The sequence below is a fragment of the Taeniopygia guttata genome, chromosome 2 (genome assembly GCF_048771995.1).
Source record: "Taeniopygia guttata chromosome 2, bTaeGut7.mat, whole genome shotgun sequence".
In the NCBI taxonomy this organism is placed as follows: Eukaryota; Metazoa; Chordata; class Aves; order Passeriformes; family Estrildidae; genus Taeniopygia; species Taeniopygia guttata.
Window position 1 is genome coordinate 91,587,603 of NC_133026.1, and position 11,499 is coordinate 91,599,101.

General features: G+C 42.0%; 1 long non-coding RNA gene across 1 annotated transcript; it reads left to right on the top strand.

Moving 5' to 3' along the window:
- Positions 1 to 417: 417 nt before the first annotated feature.
- On the top strand, positions 418 to 11,263 carry LOC140682382 (uncharacterized). Its single transcript, XR_012054041.1, has 2 exons — positions 418 to 4,545; positions 5,239 to 11,263. It is a non-coding gene; the product is annotated as an uncharacterized lncRNA (long non-coding RNA).
- The last annotated feature ends 236 nt before the right edge of the window (positions 11,264 to 11,499 follow it).

Here is an 11,499-nt window from a genome sequence, read left to right on the forward strand (position 1 = left end):
GTCCAGCTCCCGCAGGCCCTCGTAAGAGAAACTCCAGATCTCTCTCGGGTCTGTTCTTGGCGCGGGGAAAAACTCCGAAAAGCCTCTTTGCAACTTTCGGGAGCTGGGAAGAGGACGGGACTGCCACCGAGAACAGCTCTGGCTCCGGGGAGCGGCGCATCCCCAGCACGGGAGATCCCACAGGGAGCTCGCTGACCCCGCGGGGAACCCCGCTCCCGCCACGCTGGGACACGGCGCTGGGCGTCTGGAGCTGCTGTGGGGCCGCTCGTCCCACGCAGGCGGCGGGAGCAGCGGCGGCTCCGGAGCGGCACCGCCAGAGCCGGGCGGTCGCAGCTCCGCTTCCCGGAAACCCGAGCACCGCCACTTTTACACTTTTTATTTTCCATGGGGGGGGGGGGGGGGGGGGGAAGGGGGGTTTCCCCGGGTGGGGGGAGAGGGAGGAGGGGGAATCCCCCCGCGCGCGCCGGCAGCTCGCGACCGCCGCCTCCCCGCCCCCGTCACGCGCGGTTCTCCCCGTTCCTGGCCCTGTCACCTGACGGCGCCCACGCCCTCCCCCCACCCGCGCGTGCGGACGGCGAACAAACGGCCTTTTCCTTTCCTTTCTCTCCTTTTTTTTTTTTTAATTTTTTTCCCCTTTCCCCTCTCCGCCTTCTCCCGACTATAAATAGCTCCTGCGCGCCGTGCGTGTGTCACGTTCCCATTACGTGCGCCTTACGCTGACGCACGGGGGCGGTGCGCTCCGTGACGTCAGCGCGTATCCGGGCCAAGCTATAAATACCCTTCCGGCGGCCCGTGCCAGTGGCGGGCGCGCGCCGCCGCTCCCGGTGCCGCTTGCCGGGGGAGCCAGCGGCCCCGCGGCCTGGCTTCCGTCAGGGGCTGGGGGCTGCATGCGGACGGGACCACCCGGGCAGGCAGCTCGCTGCTCTGTGAGGGCCGTGCTGCGCTCGGGCAGCAGGTGCTGCTGGCTCTGCCTCCGCCTTTCGCGGGCCCTGAGCAGGCATTCACAGCCTGTTCAGAGTTCTGCATCATGACATGTTAAAGGCTTGAAAAGGATCTTAAAGATTAACCAGCTCCAACCCCCCCTGCCATGGGCAGGCACATCTCTCACCAGACCAGGCCACTCAGTGCCACATCCAGCCTGGCCTTGAGCAGGGCCGTGGATGGGTCATCCATGTCTGCCCTGGGCACCATGTTCCGGTTTCTCACAACCTCACAGTAAAGAATTTGTTTCATATGTCTAACTCAAAAGTTCCCTTTATTTCAGTTTGAACCCATTACTCCTTGTTCTATCACTACAGCTCCTGATAAAAATTCCTTCTCTGGTTTCCTTCATGTAGGCCCACTTGATTTACTGGAAGGTTGCAATGAGGGCTCCACACAACCTTCTTCTCACCTCCAGGCTGGACAGCCTCAATATTCTTAGCATGTCTTCGCAGACTTAACAAATCATTATGTGCCCAAGTGCTGGCTGTGAGTTTTAATTCAGGAGTCACTCTGCAGACAGCCTGAGTCTATGTGCAGCTGAGATGGGAGTACATAGCAGAAGCTCTAACTTCAGTGCCGCTGTTCTTTCTCTAGTCTGAGATCCCAGGCAGGGTTACAGGTAATCTCTGTCTATTTTAGCTGGTTGTTACAAACATAGGCAATGTATTCCCAGCTATACAGTGGGTGTCTCAATAGACTTAGCCGCAGCTATCTCCCAAGAGGTAGGCAATGTTTTTTTTGGATCCCTGTAGGTCCCAGAGAGAAGTGAATGTTCACAGAGCCTAGGCAAGCTCTTTAGCTGGTGGTCTGCTGTGTAGAAGTGGCTGTGATGGCTGGTCTCTCTGTGTCAGCAGTCTCTGTGTGTCAGCAAGCACTGGGCCCCTGGGGCTAGGAGTGTATGTAGCAAGATAACTCATTTTGCAAGCAGCTGTGCTGGCTGAAGATGCAACTCTCCCCCAGTGATTTGCTGCTGTTCCTCTGCCAGAGTTACCGCCCCCACAGCTCTTGAGTTGATGTTGGATAAGCAAGCAGCTGGATGAACTGTACTAATACTGCCTGAGGTGCCCTAAGGAGGATTCCTGCGATCTCTCTTGCTGACAGAGATTTGGACTTGGCTGTCTATGGCTGTCTGTGACGGCAGTGCTGCATGGCAGTAACACCTATTGCAGTGATACTCAAAAAGAGATGCCTGTCTGTCACTTTAGGCATGGGACAACTTTTCCATGAGTACATGGGGTACCTGGGGTTCAGGGTGGGTACACAAATCCTCAGGTCAGCCTGGTTGGTAACACCTCTGGGTCTGTTCACAGAAGGGCTGTGTGCTGGCTAACCTCTTTGGGTGAGAATGTAGGCATGGACAGCATGTTTGGCTTTCCTGTCTGGCTGTCTCACTTGCATCCAAAATGTGTAGGGCTAGGTTCAAAGATAGTCCTGTCTGAATAATCTAATGGAAAACAGTTCTGTAAAAAGAAATTAAATTCTAATGCTTAGACTGTTGCTAAATGGTGTTAAAATAAATCGTTACTTAGTTTTAATTGTAAGGTTTCTGAGTAAAGGAGCATCACAGTTGTCTCTCATACCCCTTAGCACCAAGGTGTGTGTTTTTTTCCAGAGCGTCATTGCAAAGCAGTAACAAAGAAAATTTAAACAGCATATTTACTTAATAGAACTGTTCTAGTGCTTGGGGTTTCAGGAAATCCAACTATTTTAATGACCTTCTAGTGTGTAGTTTGTTGGCCTTCTTTGTGCTTCATTTTGTACATTAACATCTAAAACTTGGTTGATTTGCTTTAATTAAAAGTACTTGATGTTACATTTTTCTTGTCTTGTGCTTTTATATCAGTGGAGTTCAGTAAAGCAATTTCTCTCACTTGTGGAATCAGCCACTTTGGTGATTTAGGGCTTCCACCGAGTTCTGTGCATTTGGGGAGTTTTGTATGTGTTTTCTGGCCCTGGTAGAGTAGACAAATTAATTTCTGTCTGCAGATAAAGTAAAAATATTGCAACTAGTAGTGTGTTGAAAAATGATACTTGTAATTTCTAATTGCTAGTCAGCATTCTAGGGCATATTTGACAGTAATTTCTCGGACAAATGTGAACATTTTTAAATCTCACAGTGTTTTGGATATATGTCCTCCTCTGAGGTACATGGTCTGTTGGAACATCATTCAGGGACTATATCAGCCTTCTACCATCATCTTTGATGCTAAAAACAGCTTCTGTTCTCAAGCAAATGGTTTACTTCAGTAATTGCATTCATGGAGAGAAACTCAGTGGTTCTGCAGTTGCTTTCTCTGTAAGGAAGAGAATTTTCCTACACTGAGATGGCTACACAGGTGAGCTGAAACTAGGAACAGCTCAGTTATCTGTGACAGATTTCTTTTGGCATATTCCACCATTGAAATAGGAGAGATTACCTGTGACATCATCAGTGGAATAGATGGTATCATTGCCATTGCCTAGTCATCCCCAAATTATGAATTCCAAGCCACTGACAGCTGTCCAGAGGCAAGGGAAAAAGATGAAAGGATCTAGTTATTAACAAGCTCTCAAGCAACCTTTCTGAAAATGGTGGAGTCGAGTCACAGCACTGTCTTCCCAGGAAATGTTGGCTTAGGATCTGTTTTCTGTGAAATTTCAAAGAGAACTTTGCTGAGAGCTGTCATACAGTGTGCCACTGGTAGGTGAAATGTGATCTTTAGATGTATCTGACTAAACACACTCTTAGCAAGCTTCCATTAAACTCAACTTGAGCTTTTTGTTTGAGATTGAAGTGTTCTACTGATGGGCGATTTAAGGGTTTTTGATAGCAAAAGCATTTAGGTGTGCAGTAAACTCTATTCCTGCGGAAAGTCTAGAGTTGAGACAGTTGAGAGTGGGTCAAGAAAAGCTAGCTTTAACATTGTGTCACTTGATGGCAGTACCCAAGGCCTTGAATTCAGGAGGAAGAAAAAAGTGGGAAGTCAGAGGTGATCTTGGTGGGGCTCAGCCCAAAAAAAACCCCAACAACTCTCTCAGTTCATGTGCATGGACAAGAATTCTACCAGCGTAGTGGTTCATTTGAATAGAAGGGAAATTTAACTGGGACAAAGATAGAGCTTAGGGAAAAGCAAAGAAAGATGAGTTTGACTCAAAGTCATACTCTGTAGGGTAATAAATCAAAAAGCTCGTCTCCTTTATAGAGTTTTCTCTGGCTTGGATGCTTCTTAATGCTCAGTGTTGAGAGTAAACAATCCCCTACGATGATGATCAGACTAATCAGAAGTGTTTCTGTCATTGCCAATGGTAAACAGTAAAAATATATTTGCAAGAACAATTAGTCAGATATTAAAATAACAAAATCTGATATTAATGTGACAATATTGTACATTCTTTGGGTACTTCAAATGAAATTATTGGTGGAGTTTTTCTGTTTTGGTTTGGTTTTTTTTTGGTGTTTGTTTTTTTGGTTATTTTTTTAAATATCTATTCTTTCTAAAGGTTTGATCTCTAACTTCAGGTAGATCGCAATACTCGTCAGTGAAGTCACTCCAGTCTGTTTTACAGAATTCAATGTGTCAGGTACATTTTCTAAATACAAAAAAGAAAGGCATTCTATTCTTTATGTGATATATGTCTAGGAGCAGATTTTTGTTTTATTTTGAGCAAATTCCTATTGATTTTTTTCCAGAAATGTTTCATTCGTTGAAGTGAAGAAAATTAATTTAGAAAAACCATGTTTGGATGGAATATAACAGCATGCATGATTGTATTAAAATCCAGTTTTGTATCTGAATTACAAAAAAACTGTGGCTTGGTACGTTTCTTGAATATGATTGTAACAATACTGTATGCAAGGGTTCCATGTTCTAAAAAAGATTTAAGTGGCATTGTTTTCTTTCTTCCCTTGTTTTGCATTTAATGAGAAGCAAAAATGGGATAGAGTGGGAAGTAGTAAGCAGACAAGCACAAGATAATGTGGTTTGTTAATGTCAGCCTTCAGCTTATATCTGTGGTCATACGTTAAAATGCCCTTCTCGGTTTCTATGCTTTCTGTTCTTCTTTTCACTCTAATCTCTCTTCTGCCTTGTACCTCTAGAGTTTCCACTCTCTGTTTTGGGTCTCCTTGCTTCCACAGTAGGACAGTTCTGGACTTTCCTGCTGCATATATCCCTAATTGACTGATTTTTTTTATTTATGTAGTAAAATTAAGAAGTGATTTCATGTTAATTTTCTTGGGTTTTAATAACTCTTGTTTACCTTTTTTTTTTCCAGGCTGGTCTCCTTGTGGGAGAAGTGCTAATGAAACCTGCTAATGTCTAAAGCATGTGTGGCTTTTTCTTTTCTACATTCAACATTTTCCTAAACATTTTTCGACATTTGTCTTTCATTATGCACTCTTCTACTGACTTTGTTGTTCAGAACTGACTTCAGTAATGAATTGAAACTAGTAAGGAGTTTTGCTCTGGGATCTGGCATATGAGGGAGACAGAGCTACTTATATATTATTTGATCTGTGCATGCCTTTATGTATCATGGCCTTTTCTGCTAGGGAGTAGATCTTCCCCACTTATTTGGTTTGCAGCTTGCTTACTCTTCCATAGCAAAGCCAAGACTTTTGTGCTGGGAAGAAGACTCAAGCCTGAGATGTGATATTCTTAAGGCTTTTAGAGCCAAAGAGCAGCAAGTAGTCACAAAGGACTGGTGACTGCTTTCCATCTCCCATTCCTCCAAGCGGATTTGGAGAAGGACTAATCCCCTCTGTGTGAGGAGACGCAGTGTGATCTGTCTTTCTGTGAAGGGCACTGGTCACTATCATGCTGGCCCTTTTAATTCTGTGTGTCAAAGCGATTTGATATTGTATGTATTCTAAGTAATTTATTTACAGAAGTATGCTTGGGTAAGTTTATTGTTTGCTTGGAATTAATATGATGCTTAAAAAGTGCATGATGCTCTTAATTAATGGCTTCCACTTAGTTGTGGAAGGAGTTCTACAAAAATAATGCAAAGTAACCACTGCAGTCATCTGCAGGTTGTTCTAATTTCATTTTTGAATTACCACAGTCATTACCACAGTCCCTCACAGTTGTGAGGGAAAATCTAGAAAATGGGTGATTGAGGATATAAGTGATTGGTATTGGGTGTGATCATTTGGACATTGGGCTGATTATTGGTGGACATAGTTAGGTAGGGGAAGGGTGGATGTACAAGAGAAATTATTTGAATATCATTAATAGAACTTGGTAGGAGTGATAAAACAGGAAGAATAGAAGGAAAGAAGTCTTGGAAATACTGGGCAAGGTCTTTTAAAAGTTGTAAGGATTGGAGTAAGTGCATTGGGAGGCCCTAAAGAAAAATATGGGAAATGTCACACAGGAGTTCTGGAACTCCAATAAAGATTTTGGTTGATTTAGAGCTTGTTTTTTGCAAAATTTTATAATGTAGACAAAACCTGGTCATTAACCACTACTTTGGAACAATGCTTGAATTGCCCTCATAAAATCAGTTTGTGCATCCTGGTATAATAATTGTATAGATGTAAAGATTTGAGCTTCAACGTACGCTGTCACGTGAACAGTAAATGTTTTCTTTTTGAAAACTCTACTAATTGTTTTTTAAAACTGAAGAAAGGAGTTAAATGCTAAGCTAAAATAAGTTCTTGGCTGAACAGCATGTGGGATTCAATAGATTCATGGATGCATAATTGTACTGATAGGAGGAATGGGTGTGTATGTCTTTACAAATGACTTGAGAACAAGGACTGAAAGAATGGGTGTGGGGCTAGATGTTGTAGGGGAGATAGGTAGTAATAGGATTGGGAAGGCTGTACCTTCCCAATACCTCAGCCAATGGGGAGAGAAGGAGGGCAACAGGCAACAGGAGTTTAGGATAAAAGGAGGCTGTATCCTCCAACGACTCAAGAGACCCCACAGGGGTATGGCCCAGTGGACTCTCCCATTATTTGAATAAAGTTGGTTTCTGCAGGGCTCTTCTGTCTCCTTTGTGGGCACAGGCCTTTGGCAGCATGATTTTCCACATAGTACGGATTATTTATATTTAAGCAGTTTTCTGCATTCAGATTGTGCCTTTCACTTGTATAAGTACTGAACCACTCCCTCTCCCCATATTTTCACTATAACTTTAGAAGCTATAAATCCTTGTGCTCGGGTTGGCCACCGACTTTTAGTAGCCAGTCATATGGTATAGATTTGCAAAGCTGACGCAAAATGGAGCCATTCATCTCCTCCCTATTACAGGCTGCTGAAAGCATATTGCCCTGAAGTTCTGCTCATTGCACTGTAACCCTGCTGAGCACCGAGGCAAGTTCAAGATTTTGGTTTTGGTCTTACACTTTACAATGCTTGGTGGCAGCAGCCCAGGCTGCCTGAGGGAGCACCTTCCCCAGTCAGGGCTCACTCATGACAGCTGCATTCCTCTGGAACAATGGTATTGTTGGTGAAATGGGGAATGAATGGGAGAGACAAATTGCTTCTGCAGCTAGCCCACAACTGAGGGATTGATTCCTGGAACACATCAGAGCAACTATAAACCTCCCTGTCCTCGGAATTAAGCGAAAATTCACTTGCTTCAACCTCGACTTTCCACAATGACCAGGGGAAAAAAATCCCTAGGGCATAGACAAGGATGATTTCTGTTTCTTTTTTAAAAGCCCAAATAACAATGTATATGAAAGTATAGGGTAAGAATAGGGTAAATGTTGTCTCCTCTACTGTGCAGTTTTATTAGTCTACCTCATAACTCCTGGCCTCACAACTTTCTCTTGGCTGGCCAGCAGTAAAAGTGTTACTTAGGCTTGGTTTTTTTGGGTGAAGAAAAATCCCAATCAAAGAGGAGACAATAGAAATTCAAGTAGAAAGACAACTCAGAAGAGTGTTTCTAAAAATTTTAGCTTAATTTTTTTCTGCTTCCCTCTTTCCTCTGCACATCTATTCTTAATATACTTAAAATTTACAGATGTCTTATATATTGTTGAAACGCAAGAGTCTAATTTATTAACTGTTTGCAGGAGCGTTGCAGCTGCTCTTGGAACAAGAACCTCACTGATCTGTTGCAGTTTGCATTTAAATTATAGATCAAATATCAACAAGAAAGTACTTGCTACAATTTATTCCATAAAAGCATTGGACAATGTTGGTAGCCCATTTGACTGTTGTCGCCTTTTGCTCAAAAGTTCAGTTTTGAGCCTGAGCCTAAAGAAACTCTGAATCAGTTCACAAATATCTAACAAATGGCTCAGTCTTCAAAAACAGAAGTCCACCAAATAATGGGTGTCATTAGAGAGTGACTAGAGCCCAAGTGTGTGTGTTGTCAAAGGAAGCTGGTGGGTGTCAAGTTCAGAACAAGAGGAGGTGGCTCTTTGAACAGTGTGTGGCTAAACTCTGATACTCTACACCCGATGACATGACAAACACTACAAGTTTCTCCGGGTCCAGGGAGACAGCAGTGCGGAAAACCAAGCCAGAACTATAAACACAGCATGCAAAGTCAGGAGTGGTAGGTGTTCCAGGGTTGTGTTCTGATGCTATTGCCTAAGCATCTTTGGTTTTAGTCAATATTGCACAGAATGCTTAGGGGGATCACTGATCTGGCACAATGCAGTTGTCTGTATTTTTATGTTTAAAAGAAGTCTTTTAAACTTCTTTTAAGAGGAGAGTGAGGGGAATGATGACGCTTACAGAGACATCAAAACTAAAGCTGGCTGTAAAGCAGCTTTAGTGCAGAAAATCTTGCAGTTTTTGTACAGCTGAGTGAGAGAATGGCAGAGGGAAATCAGAACAGATACATGTAAAATAGTGCATGTGCACTAATTACATGTACACAGTGATGTGCTGCTCTGTTTTGTCTGTTAACCCTCAGGAATTATCCTGGACTCACTGTGAATAGTTATGTGAAAATGTTGTCTTGATACTCAGTAGGGGTCAAAAAGGCAAGCAGAACCATTTTAGGAAAAGGTAGGAAAAGCAAAAAGTAAAAAAAAAAAAAGGTGGAAAAAAAGAGAAAATTCCATCAAATTGGTATGTAAATCAGTGGAGATCTCCAACACTTGCATTTTCAGCCACTTTATCAAAAGGGAGGTAGAGTAGAATTTAAAAAAAAAAAAAAACCAACAACCTCAGCAAAGAAACAAGAATCATTGGAATAGTTTTGATATAAGGACAGAAACATTTTTCCCCTTAACCAATAGATTTCAGGGGAGAAGAGTTGATAGCTCTTTACAGAGAGATAAATAGTGGACAGAGGACACACATAAAATAATTTCTTTCTCTGTAATAAACCACAAATTAAATTTAAGTCTTCAGGATAAAAGCTTAAAAATTAGCAAGAGGAGGTAGTTCTAAAGGAGAAAAAAAAAAAAAAAAAAAACAAACCAAAAACCCATAAACAAATGTGGTGATGTCACTTCTGGTTCAGAAAGACCTTGAGCTGGCTCTGACCAGGAATGGTACTATGCTTTCCCCAAAGTAGCCAGTGTTGGCCAGTGTCAGGGGTGGCAGAGTCAGTGAAATTACAGTCTGTTGTGGGAACCTCAGCCCTGACATCAGGAGGAGTTGCTGTGATGCTCCCCAGTGTGACCTGTAGTGGAGGAAGCATCTTGTGCGCAGGATGTGGTGTGTGCCTGTAACAGTTGAGAAAAGGAATGCTTTGTTTCTGAATATAAGGAAATGGAAAATAAACAAATTCAATTTAAAATATCATACAGAAGACTATGGCCTGGTTTGTAACTTGCCACACCTTGGTTTGATGGGTGATTATACTATCAAAATATTTATAAACTTTCTGTAGGCTGTGGAAGATGATCGGTGGGATGGTACAAAGCCACATAGGCTCAGGTGCATCTTATTGTGAGTGTACCCATTTTCATCCCTAAGCCTTTAAAATGCAAGACAGGAATGAAAAGGGTTTTTTATTGACCTTCTGGGTATATTAACTTCATGGACTCAGGGGAGACCTAGCAACAAAGACAGTCTTGTGAATACGTGTCTGTATAGTTTGTCGGATGCATTGGCTGGACCACCAGGCTAATAATAAAAAGAGAAAATTAAAATTATAAAGCTACTGTTTATTGTCTGCAAGATTTAATCACTCACACCGAAAGTAACTTTACTCTTACCAATGTGTTCTTTTTCTGCTTTTTTTTTAAGAACACCATTATGAAGCAAGTGAGATAATGCTGAAATGCATGTTTTCTAGTGCCTACCTGTTCAGCACCTCTTAGAAGATACCAAGAAGTTGTCCCCATGGAAAGTGTCTCCTGAATCAGACTGAAGGCAATAACAGAGAGTCTGGGGTTAAAACTTCTGCCTACAACTAATTTCTGAGAATTGGTGTTGCAACTCCCATCTTATAAAAAAGCACCATAATTAGATAACGAGGAAATTACTCCATATACAAGCAACAAAGATGCTTCGTGCAAGTACTTTTTACAATTAATAGACAATGCTAAGTGGTTTTTAACTCTTAAAATAATAATAAAAAATATCTGGTATAAGTGTACTGGTTTGAGTAATTTCTTTCTTCGAGTTACTGGACTGAATTTATTTTTTCTTTAAACATAATGTCACACTTATTTCCTGTAGGTAGGTCTTTGCTGAGGCCTTTACATGTCCATTTTTGTCAGACAACTGATTTTTGATTTTTCAGGTGGAAGACCCAGAAAAATGTGCAGTGGTAGAAGAAAAAGCAAATTTAAACCTGTGAGAGTTCTCTTGGTGATTTTTTGGTACTTGAGTCCACCAATGCTTTGAGGGTCTCTGGAATTTGAAACAACTTATTTTGATTCTTAATGCTTATAAAATAAATAAATGGAACTTTCAAACCCCTTCTGTGCATGGACACTAACAATTTATCCCAAGTATGTTGCTGACTTTGCCAGTAGCGTGCTTGGCACATTTATTCATGCATTAACTAAAGATTTTCTTTCAAGTAACTTGCTGGCATATATGTGACTGGTGATGAAAGATTATCTGGCCATGTGTTGGTCTTCACCCCACAGACATACCTCTTTTCTCGTGTGATTGTCTCTGATGGGCAATATGATTTGTCCTAAGACAAGATACCAGGAGGAGCTCTCTGGATGTTCTCATGAGGAATATATTCACTTTTAGACAGGTGAGTAAACTGCTAAGATGTGGTCACTTGTGGAGATAAAATCATGAAGTAGCTCTATAGGTGCTTTGTGATTGTGTGTTCTGCAAAGCCAACGACTGCAAACCTGTAAATTTCTAGCTCAACCTGCTTATGTTGTAACTCTTTCGACCTGCTTATTATATTCTATACTTAATTGACAATGTAAGATATTGTATTAGCAATAAATCTAACCACAATCATTCATGCAATCTGTGGCATATTTCTGGTGCCTTACTGACTTAGTTCTCTTCTACTACTCTGTTGCAATATATTAAATCAAATGTAATTATTCTGGACCAATAGAATCTGTTTAAGTTTTTCTTTCTGCAATACTAAGGAAGTTATGAGCTGGTAAGAAAGCTGCTGTTCTGTTCAAATATTACTCCA